At 48.2% G+C, this 12,178-nt stretch overlaps 1 protein-coding gene across 1 annotated transcript in view; it reads left to right on the forward strand.

Moving 5' to 3' along the window:
- The window catches only part of ANKH (ANKH inorganic pyrophosphate transport regulator), a 163,638-nt gene that overhangs the window by 125,571 nt on the left and 25,889 nt on the right, over positions 1 to 12,178 (forward strand). The window lies entirely within an intron of this gene.

Here is a 12,178-nt window from a genome sequence, read left to right on the forward strand (position 1 = left end):
ACAGTTGGGTGTGACCATTCCTTTGTTAGCCCCCTAGGAATGTATGATTGTATTGACAGTTGGGTGTGACCATTCCTTTGTTAGCCCCCTAGGAATGTATGATTGTATTGACAGCTGGGTGTGACCATTCCTTTGTTAGCCCCCTAGGAATGTATGATTGTATTGACAGTTGGGTGTGACCATTCCTTTGTTAGCCCCCTAGGAATGTATAATTGTATTGACAGTTGGCTGTGACCATTCCTTTGTTAGCCCCCTAGGAATGTATAATTGTATTGACAGTTGGCTGTGACCATTCCTTTGTTAGCCCCCTAGGAATGTATGATTGTATTGACAGCTGGGTGTGACCATTCCTTTGTTAGCCCCCTAGGAATGTATGATTGTATTGACAGTTGGGTGTGACCATTCCTTTGTTAGCCCCCTAGGAATGTATGATTGTATTGACAGTTGGGTGTGACCATTCCTTTGTTAGCCCCCTAGGAATGTATGATTGTATTGACAGTTGGGTGTGACCATTCCTTTGTTAGTCCCCTAGGAATGTATGATTGTATTGACAGCTGGGTGTGACCATTCCTTTGTTAGCCCCCTAGGAATGTATGATTGTATTGACAGTTGGGTGTGACCATTCCTTTGTTAGCCCCCTAGGAATGTATGATTGTATTGACAGTTGGGTGTGACCATTCCTTTGTTAGCCCCCTAGGAATGTATGATTGTATTGACAGTTGGGTGTGACCATTCCTTTGTTAATTAACACCCAGATGTGAATATATTCACATATTTCAATATAAGACTTGTGATAAGTCATGGAATAAAAAAAAAAAAAGGGCACACAGTAAACTATTGGGTAGACTTGACTTAAAGGAGTACTCTGCTGCCTGCTCAGCGTTTGGAACAAACTGTTCTGAACGCTGGAGCTGACGCCGGGAGCTTGTGAAGTCAGCCCTGCCCTCATGTTGTCACGCCCCGCCCCCTCAATGCAAGTCTACGGGAGGGGGCGTGTCATATGCCACGCCCCCTCCCATAGACTTGCACTGAGGGGGCAGGGCTATGATGTCACAAGTTCCCGGCTCCAGTGTTCCGAACAGTTTGTTCCAAATGCTGAGCAGCGGAGTACCCCTTTAAATCTGAAAGTAAGAAGAGGACTTTCTTGTTGTTTAGGCACTACCACCAACTCTTCATGCTATAACGGTTTATAACTGGGTTAGGTACTAGCAAATGCATTTATTATGAGTGTAAAGCCGATCCTCTTCTGTAAACTTCTATAGTAAAGGGCTTGTCTTGAGAAGATAACCACTGTCCATATGATGAATGCTATCACTTGTCTCGGTCCGTATTATGAATGTAAAAATTACTTTAGGAGGAGAATCTCAAAGAAGACTTGAGCGAATGAAAGTGATTTTGTCTTACTGCATAGTAGAGTGCTCGCCATTCCGATTTCCACCATAAGGGTACGTTCACACGTACAGGATCCTGCGCAGATTTGATGCGCAGGATTTGTAAGTGCAGATTAGAAGCTGTGCTCAGTCATTTAGTTTACATTGAAATCTGCAGCAGAAAATCCTGCGCATCAAATCTGCGTACATGTGAACGTACCCTAAAAAGGTTTCTTCTAAACGGCCATTTACAGTACATGTTTACGTGTCTCACCCATGACTTTAGCATTAGCTATGAAGAGATTCCCATCTGTAGAGGGATATGTTGATCTCTAGTAACACAGCCATGTGACCTTCTGTACATATACCCTCATTGGAATGTTGACTCTAAATAGGAACAGTCAGGAAGTCCTTGAAAGAGACAAACTGAGGACATCCATCACTACTGAGGCATAATTCACAGTAGTGTATGGTGCTATGTGTAACTATGTCTGCCGCCATAAAGTCACATGACATATCTATAGATAATTATTTTAAGACTTAACATCTGACTTATACTACAGCTCTGAAAATGACTTTACCTCAGTGGTTATCTGGCTTATTTGGGAGTTGGATATTAATATTGATATAAGGCCTCCATACACATTAGACAAAAGTTCATCTTACCCATTATTTTTGGAAGGATTGGCTGATTATATAATGTGTATGTCGGCCTCATGACTCTTTCCTGACAGATGTGTCAAGAAAAAGAAGGATTTGACAGGTTGAATTAACCTGATCTTTTTGTTCTCCCAAGAAATGAGCCACCATAGGATGATGTTGGCAGCAGTTTTCTCTTCTTTCCCTTTTGATAACGTGTGCGTGCTTGGCCTAGCATCCCCCATTGAAAAAAATGGTGTTAACCTATTGATGACACAGACAGAGAACAATGACCCATCAGCAGCTCTTACGGACAGCCGGGACTGCTCCTCCTGCTCCCTGTGTTGTCTCCTGTAATTGCTGCCTCTTACATTGTCCTGCTGGGGGAGATGACTGCTACCAATTCCTTGGGGGAATGTTTTAGCTGCTGCTCACGGTCCTTACATGCTGCACCTCCCCTCCTGTGCTCGCTTCTCATCTGTCTGTTTCATATCTATCTATACAAATAGAAGGTTGCAGCAGCACTCTTGGTCTTAAAATTGAGACTCTTTGCACACTTTTTTTTTTTTTTAAATCAGATATTTTTATTAATAATTTAACCACTTTTAAACATACAACAACATTTCCCCAACAATAAACCCCCCACCCCCCGTACATACAAACAATCCGTCACTTCCCTCTTCAGGAGCAGGAATATACACAAGCAGTAAACTATAGGTTTCAATATACTCATATTCCAATAGGGAGACTCCCCCAATCCCAGCGCTCATGACTCCAGCATGCAGCACCCCCAGGCAGTCCCGCACAGCCACCAGAAGAGGAGAGAAAGAAAAGGGCAGACAAGGAAGAGAGTGAAGTCACATACAGAGAGTCCCCAGACCATAAGCCAATCCCAAGATAAACACAGGCCGAGAGGTCACAAGCAATTACGAACCAGTCCTCAGGGGGTCAAAATGGTGTACCCAGGGTCCCCAAATATTATCAAATTTCCGTTCAACGTTACGTTTAATATATATCCCTTTCTCCAAGCGTACGATCTGCCATATTCTGTTAATAAGATCAGCTACACCCGGAGGAGCCGGTCTAACTTTGCGCACTTTTTGATCTAAACGTGTCCCTCATCCACCACGCAAAGGTGGCCTTACTTCAGATGGCACCCTAACACGCCCACACTACTTACCCGCATGACTAACAGAGGTTGCCACTCCCCCTCACTTGTATATCTATCTCTCTCATATCTATCTAATATTTACATCAATACATTGATGTCAAATCCGCCCCCAAGAAAAAATTTTGGACGACGACGCCCAATTCTCCGAAAGGAAATATTATTAAACTAGTCTTATTTTGTTACTTTTCTCACCTTTGTTCATTTTACACAATAAGGGAATAATTAACCTATGAATTGTACCCTCGCCTGTCAAGTATTACATAACCTGCTGTTCAGTATGTGCAGGCAGGGAAAGCTGCTGAATCACTACTGAAAAAGCCTGTTGGAGCCAGCGCTTACTGACCCTGACAAGCCGGGCTTTGTTTTGTTACTCACTGTCATACAGAGATGGAAGCGGAAAGAGAGTCAGGTGAGGATGAATGTAACTAGGAAGGGAACATCTCTGAATGCTATTGCGTACCTCAGTGCTGTCAGACAATAGCCTTTCTTTACTAACACCTCTATAGACATTTTATCTTTTTTTGCTGTTACATGGTACAGGATAGTGGATATACATGTGAACCCATAGCTGTGTGGTATGTTCACAATTAGGGCTCCCTGATTTGGGGAAATGTGCAATTACGATTATAGAGGCAAATATTGTGATATACCGTAATAAAGAAATGGTCAAATCTCCCCCATTTCATCTCTATCCCCCAATTTCACATTCCCCCATTTCATGTCTATTCCTCATTTTACATTCGAACCCCCATTTCATTTCTATCCCCCCCATTTCATGTCCACAAGCCCCATTTCACATACCCCACTTTATGTTTATTCCCCAATGTCACATCTCCCACATGTCACATCCCCTTATGTCACACACCCCTCCATGTCACATCCCCCTCTTACCTATGTCACTTGCTCCCCCCATGTCACATCCCCCTTGTCACTACCCCCCATTTAACATCTTCCCTATTTAATGACCACACCCCCATGTCACACCCCTATGTCACATCTTTCCCATTAATGTTGTGCCAGGGCACAGGGGAAAACCTGATGCTTACCTAGCCCCGGTCCACCGTAGGTCTGCTACAGATCCCTTTCTCCTCCATGCAGTCCAGTGTCTTATGGGATGTACCAGACCTTCCTGCTCAGCCAGTCACTGGCCTGACATATGATACGGCTGCGCCCACTGATTGGCTGAGCGGGAAAAGGTCCTGAAACCTGCTGCTTCTCAGGACAGCACGGAGGAGAACAGGTTCTCTGGAAGACCTAAGGGGACTGGGGTTAGGTGAGCATCGGGGTTTTTAATGTTTCCTCTGCGTCCCTATTATTACGTAAGACAGGGTTTCCCAACCAAGGTGCCTCCAGCGGTTGCAATACTTCAACTCCTATCATGTACAGACAGCCATAGGCTGTCCAAGCATGCTGGGAGTTGTAGTTTTGCAATAGCTGGAGGCACCTGGTTGAGAAACACTAACTCAGCATATGAATTTCGGCAGCCATCACTGCAGGTAATCGCATATCTTCGCAATGTGATTGCGATATACCATTAAGCCCTATTCACAACGAGTATTGTTAGGTAATTGACAGCATATTGAATGCATGCGGCATAAGGCCTTGTGTACACAGAAGGAAATGAAGAGGAACATTTCCTCTTCTAAATTTAGTTTAGAATTCCAATTTCTGCTCAAAGCTGAAATGAGGCAGAAAAGGTGCAGAATTGGCACTTAATTGGTGTGGAATTTGGCCGATGTGTATTGGAGTCCCATTGTGTAAACATATCCTAAGGGTGCTCTCACTGCTTCCCTAGGATCTCCTCTTTTACCTATGTATTGTATTTTTATTAAATACAACAGCAGCGTGTTTGTAACAAAGCAGAGGCTGCACAGAGCCGTGTGTTGTCTTGGTAGTAAGAGTTATCATTTTCAGACCCCAGACCCAACCTGACCTGTAATGATCAAGACCTGACCTGTATGTCTTTATGAAGACTGTAGCAATATGAGTTTTCCAACTATAATCATTTATGGCATATGGATAAGATCTGCCATAGAGTCATGATTGGTGGGGGTCTCACTACAGGGACCCCACCAATCTGGAACAAAGATCCTGTGTATTACAAAGGTGGCCACACATCCATTATAGTAAATGAAATACATTGACCAAGTACAGTTAGTTGGTGGTTTCCATATTTTACATAGACAGTAATAGAGAGTGATGACACTTACTGCAAACTACTGCACACTGAATATAATGTGTGGGCATCAAGTAACCTTAAAGGGGTACTCCACTGGAAAACATTTTTTTATTTAATCAACTGGTGCAAGAAAGTTACGTTTTGAATTTCCTTTCTGCCTGACCACAGTGCTCTCTGCTGACACTTCTGTCCATTATAGGAACTGTCCAGAGTAGGAGCAAATCTCCTTAGAAAACCTATCCTGCTCTGGACAGTTTCAAAAATGGACAGAGGTGTCATCAGAGAGCACTGTGGTCAGGCAGAAAGGAAATTCAAAAAAGAAAAGAACTTCCTGTGGATCATAACAGCAGCTGATAAGTACTGGAAGGATTAAGATTTTTTAATAGAAGTAATTTACAAATCTGTTTAACTTTCTGGCAGCAGTTGATTTAAGGGTCAAATCTGAAGCCCCACAATGTGGTAGGTCGACCACTACTCATCTAAAGCATGTATATATCCCATCTGAAATGGAGAATGACATGACGTGACTACTGCCAGGCTACTTCTGTGCTGTCAGCATAGTGCCAATACAGCTTTGTGCTGAACAGTCACGTGCGGCAGTCTGGTTACTATAGATACCCTGACTAACAAGCTGAATAATAATAGCCGAGCGATCAGCTGTCTTACTGCCATGCTAAGAATCTGTATTTAGGCTGAGCTTGAGAACATCTTCTTTTTTCCCCTGTAAATGACTTAAGTTTGTGTTTATTATATTATTAATTATAATAAATAATGATGTTATTGGTCAGAATGGAGAGCCACAGCCAAGCACGGCATCTACTCGGTATAACTGTGTATTACATTGTATATGAAGGGGTAACATGTAATGCTCCATTTTCTGTGCAATGGGAAAAGCATGCACCTTAAAATGGGAGAACTGGAGCAGCTGACCATACCAACAAATCAGATTATTTATTTTATTTTAGAGGCCTATTTTAAATGCAAGAAGCGATCTGATTGGTTGCCATGGGCAACTGCTCTACTTTTCCTCTGCACAGGTTTTCATAAATCTTTCTCTTTTTGTCGTCACTACCTCTCATTCTTTCAGAGCAGTAGCCAGCGATTTTTACTCCTCAGGCAATAACAGGAAACTGCACCCCTCAGTCCCTTTAAAGGGTTATTCCGGTGAAAAACTATGTTTTTCATATCAATTGGCTCCAAAAAGTTAAACTGAAGTTGAGTTGTTCTTTTCTGTCTGACCACAGTGCTCTCTGCTGACACCTCTGTCTGTCTCAGGAACTGTCCAGACTAGGAGCAAATACCCATAGCAAACCTCTCCTGCTCTGGACAATTCATGAGACAGACAGAGTTGTCAGCAGAGAGCACTGTGGTCAGACAGAAAAGGACAACTCAACTTCAGCAGCTGATAAGTACTGGTAGGATTAATATGTTTTAATAGAAGTAATTCACAAATCTGTTTAACTTTTTGGAACCAGTTGATATGAAAAAAAAGTTTTTCACTGGAATACCCCTTTAACATACGGTCCTATGTAAAAAAAAAAAAAAAAAAATATATATATATAGATATATATATATATATATATATATATATATATATATATTAAAAAAAACACTCCCCTCAACATACAGGTCTATGTAAAAAAAAAAAAAAACATCCTCCCCTCGGTCTCTCCAACATACAGTCCCATGTAAAACAAATATAATCCCATCTCCCGTCAGCCCCTCCAACATACAATCCTATGTGACAATGCATAATCTCCCTCCAACATACAGTGGCGTGCAAAAATATGTAATTCCCCCTTACTTCAGCAGTTAGGAATCTAGCCATCCACCTGGCCAGTAGGAAGAGGACCATTATTTGCTCGCCATGAAGCACTGCCCTCATTTCATCTACTGCTGCCTACTTGTGTCTCCCTCACTAGGCGAAGAGGTGAGGGACTAATAGAATAAGATGGCGCCTGCCCGGGTTTCCTTCCCCAGCAGTGTGCTACCTGCAGCTCATCCTCCACGAGCTTGGGGTGCAGTGCGCACTACTGCTGTGCTGCTCCTTAGTTCAGACCTTGGGGTGCAGTGGGCACTACTGCTGTGCTGCTCCTTAGTTCAGAGCTTGGGGTGCAGTGCGCACTACTGCTGTGCTGCTTCTTAGTTCAGAGCTTGGGGTGCAGTGCCTACTACTGCTGTGCTGCTCCTTAGTTCAGAGCTTGGGGTGCAGTGCGCACTACTGCTGTGCTGCTCCTTAGTTCAGAGCTTGGGGTGCAGTGCGCACTACTGCTGTGCTGCTCCTTAGTTCAGAGCTTGGGGTGCAGTGCGCACTACTGCTGTGCTGCTCCTTAGTTCAGAGCTTGGGGTGCAGTGGGCACTACTGCTGTGCTGCTCCTTAGTTCAGAGCTTGGGGTGCAGTGCGCACTACTGCTGTGCTGCTCCTTAGTTCAGAGCTTGGGGTGCAGTGCGCACTACTGCTGTGCTGCTCCTTAGTTCAGAGCTTGGGGTGCAGTGCGCACTACTGCTGTGCTGCTCCTTAGTTCAGAGCTTGGGGTGCAGTGCGCACTACTGCTGTGCTGCTCCTTAGTTCAGAGCTTGGGGTGCAGTGCGCACTACTGCTGTGCTGCTCCTTAGTTCAGAGCTTGGGGTGCAGTGGGCACTACTGCTGTGCTGCTCCTTAGTTCAGAGCTTGCGGTGCAGTGGGCACTACTGCTGTGCTGCTCCTTGGTTCAGAGCTTGGGGTGCAGTGCGCACTACTGCTGTGCTGCTCCTTAGTTCAGAGCTTGGGGTGCAGTGCACACTACTACTGTGCTGCTCCTTGGTTCAGAGCTTGGGGTGCAGTGCGCACTACTGCTGTGCTGCTCCTTAGTTCAGAGCTTGGGGTGCAGTGCGCACTACTGCTGTGCTGCTCCTTAGTTCAGAGCTTGGGGTGCAGTGCGCACTACTGCTGTGCTGCTCTTTAGTTCAGAGCTTGGGGTGCAGTGGGCACTGCTGCTGTGCTGCTCCTTAGTTCAGAGCTTGGGGTGCAGTGCGCACTACTGCTGTGCTGCTCCTTAGTTCAGAGCTTGGGGTGCAGTGCGCACTACTGCTGTGCTGCTCCTTAGTTCAGAGCTTGGGGTGCAGTGGGCACTACTGCTGTGCTGCTCCTTAGTTCAGAGCTTGGGGTGCAGTGGGCACTACTGCTGTGCTGCTCCTTATTTCAGAGCTTGGGGTGCAGTGCGCACTACTGCTGTGCTGCTCCTTAGTTCAGAACTTGGGGTGCAGTGCGCACTACTGCTGTGCTGCTCCTTAGTTCAGAGCTTTGGGTGCAGTGGGCACTACTGCTGTGCTGCTCCTTAGTTCAGAGCTTGGGGTGCAGTGCGCACTACTGCTGTGCTGCTCCTTAGTTCAGAGCTTGGGGTGCAGTGCGCACTACTGCTGTGCTGCTCCTTAGTTCAGAGCTTGGGGTGCAGTGCGCACTACTGCTGTGCTGCTCCTTAGTTCAGAGCTTGGGGTGCAGTGCGCACTACTGCTGTGCTGCTCCTTAGTTCAGAGCTTGGGGTGCAGTGGGCACTACTGCTGTGCTGCTCCTTAGTTCAGAGCTTGGGGTGCAGTGGGCACTACTGCTGTGCTGCTCCTTATTTCAGAGCTTGGGGTGCAGTGCGCACTACTGCTGTGCTGCTCCTTAGTTCAGAACTTGGGGTGCAGTGCGCACTACTGCTGTGCTGCTCCTTAGTTCAGAGCTTTGGGTGCAGTGGGCACTACTGCTGTGCTGCTCCTTAGTTCAGAGCTTGGGGTGCAGTGGGCACTACTGCTGTGCTGCTCCTTAGTTCAGAGCTTGGGGTGCAGTGCGCAATACTGCTGTGCTGCTCCTTAGTTCAGAGCTTGGGGTGCAGTGCGCACTACTGCTGTGCTGCTCCTTAGTTCAGAGCTTGGGGTGCAGTGCGCACTACTGCTGTGCTGCTCCTTTGTTCAGAGCTTGGGGTGCAGTGGGCACTACTGCTGTGCTTCTCCTTAGTTCAGAGCTTGGGGTGCAGTGGGCACTACTGCTGTGCTGCTCCTTAGTTCAGAGCTTGGGATGCAGTGGGCACTACTGCTGTGCTGCTCCTTAGTTCAGAGCTTGGGGTGCAGTGCGCACTACTGCTGTGCTGCTCCTTAGTTCAGAGCTTGGGGTGCAGTGCGCACTACTACTGTGCTGCTCCTTGGTTCAGAGCTTGGGGTGCAGTGCGCACTACTGCTGTGCTGCTCCTTAGTTCAGAGCTTCGGGTGCATTGCGCACTACTGCTGTGCTCCTCCTTAGTTCATAGCTTGGGGTGCAGTGGGCACTACTGCTGTGCTGCTCCTTAGTTCAGAGCTTGGGGTGCAGTGGGCACTACTGCTGTGCTGCTCCTTAGTTCAGAGCTTGGGGTGCAGTGCGCACTACTGCTGTGCTGCTCCTTAGTTCAGAGCTTGGGGTGCAGTGCGCACTACTGCTGTGCTGCTCCTTAGTTCAGAGCTTGGGGTGCAGTGCACACTACTGCTGTGCTGCTCCTTAGTTCAGAGCTTGGGGTGCAGTGCACACTACTGCTGTGCTGCTCCTTAGTTCAGAGCTTGGGGTGCAGTACGCACTACTGCTGTGCTGCTCCTCAGTTCAGAGCTTGGGGTGCTGTGCTGCTCCTTAGTTCAGAGCTTGGGGTGCAGTGCGCACTACTGCTGTGCTGCTTCTTAGTTCAGAACTTGGGGTGCAGTGCGCACTACTGCTGTGCTGCTCCTTAGTTCAGAGCTTGGGGTGCAGTGGGCACTACTGCTGTGCTGCTCCTTAGTTCAGAGCTTGGGGTGCAGTGCGCACTACTGCTGTGCTGCTCCTTAGTTCAGAGCTTGGGGTTCAGTGCGCACTACTGCTGTGCTGCTTCTTAGTTCAGAGCTTGGGGTGCAGTGGGCACTACTGCTGTGCTGCTCCTTAGTTCAGAGCTTGGGGTGCAGTGCGCACTACTGCTGTGCTGCTCCTTAGTTCAGAGCTTGGGGTGCAGTGCGCACTACTGCTGTGCTGCTCCTTATTTGAGAGCTTGGGGTGCAGTGCACACTACTGCTGTGCTGCTCCTTAGTTCAGAGCTTGGGGTGCAGTGGGCACTACTGCTGTGCTGCTCCTTAGTTCAGAGCTTGGGGTGCAGTGGGCACTACTGCTGTGCTGCTTGGAGTGCAGTGCGCACTACTGCTGTGCTGCTCCTTATTTGAGAGCTTGGGGTGCAGTGCGCACTACTGCTGTGCTGCTCCTTAGTTCAGAGCTTGGGGTGCAGTGGGCACTACTGCTGTGCTGCTCCTTAGTTCAGAGCTTGGGGTGCAGTGCGCACTACTACTGTGCTGCTCCTTAGTTCAGAGCTTGGGGTGCAGTGCACACTACTGCTGTGCTGCTCCTTAGTTCAGAGCTTGGGGTGCAGTGCGCACTACTGCTGTGCTGCTCCTTAGTTCAGAGCTTGGGGTGCAGTGCGCACTACTGCTGTGCTGCTCCTTAGTTCAGACCTTGGGGTGCAGTGGGCACTACTGCTGTGCTGCTCCTTAGTTCAGAGCTTGGGGTGCAGTGCGCACTACTGCTGTGCTGCTTCTTAATTCAGAGCTTGGGGTGCAGTGCCTACTACTGCTGTGCTGCTCCTTAGTTCAGAGCTTGGGGTGCAGTGCGCACTACTGCTGTGCTGCTCCTTAGTTCAGAGCTTGGGGTGCAGTGCGCACTACTGCTGTGCTGCTCCTTAGTTCAGAGCTTGGGGTGCAGTGCGCACTACTGCTGTGCTGCTCCTTAGTTCAGAGCTTGGGGTGCAGTGGGCACTACTGCTGTGCTGCTCCTTAGTTCAGAGCTTGGGGTGCAGTGCGCACTACTGCTGTGCTGCTCCTTAGTTCAGAGCTTGGGGTGCAGTGCGCACTACTGCTGTGCTGCTCCTTAGTTCAGAGCTTGAGGTGCAGTGCGCACTACTGCTGTGCTGCTCCTTAGTTCAGAGCTTGGGGTGCAGTGCGCACTACTGCTGTGCTGCTCCTTAGTTCAGAGCTTGGGGTGCAGTGCGCACTACTGCTGTGCTGCTCCTTAGTTCAGAGCTTGGGGTGCAGTGGGCACTACTGCTGTGCTGCTCCTTAGTTCAGAGCTTGCGGTGCAGTGGGCACTACTGCTGTGCTGCTCCTTGGTTCAGAGCTTGGGGTGCAGTACGCACTACTGCTGTGCTGCTCCTTAGTTCAGAGCTTGGGGTGCAGTGCACACTACTACTGTGCTGCTCCTTGGTTCAGAGCTTGGGATGCAGTGCGCACTACTGCTGTGCTTCTCCTTAGTTCAGAGCTTGGGGTGCAGTGGGCACTACTGCTGTGCTGCTCCTTAGTTCAGAGCTTGGGGTGCAGTGCGCACTACTGCTGTGCTGCTCCTTAGTTCAGAGCTTGGGGTGCAGTGCGCACTACTACTGTGCTGCTCCTTGGTTCAGAGCTTGGGGTGCAGTGCGCACTACTGCTGTGCTGCTCCTTAGTTCAGAGCTTCGGGTGCATTGCGCACTACTGCTGTGCTCCTCCTTAGTTCAGAGCTTGGGGTGCAGTGGGCACTACTGCTGTGCTGCTCCTTAGTTCAGAGCTTGGGGTGCAGTGGGCACTACTGCTGTGCTGCTCCTTAGTTCAGAGCTTGGGGTGCAGTGCGCACTACTGCTGTGCTGCTCCTTAGTTCAGAGCTTGGGGTGCAGTGCGCACTACTGCTGTGCTGCTCCTTAGTTCAGAGCTTGGGGTGCAGTGCGCACTACTGCTGTGCTGCTCCTTAGTTCAGAGCTTGGGGTGCAGTGCACACTACTGCTGTGCTGCTCCTTAGTTCAGAGCTTGGGGTGCAGTACGCACTACTGCTGTGCTGCTCCTCAGTTC

This window comes from Hyla sarda, chromosome 5 (assembly GCF_029499605.1).
Source record: "Hyla sarda isolate aHylSar1 chromosome 5, aHylSar1.hap1, whole genome shotgun sequence".
NCBI lineage: Eukaryota > Metazoa > Chordata > Amphibia > Anura > Hylidae > Hyla > Hyla sarda.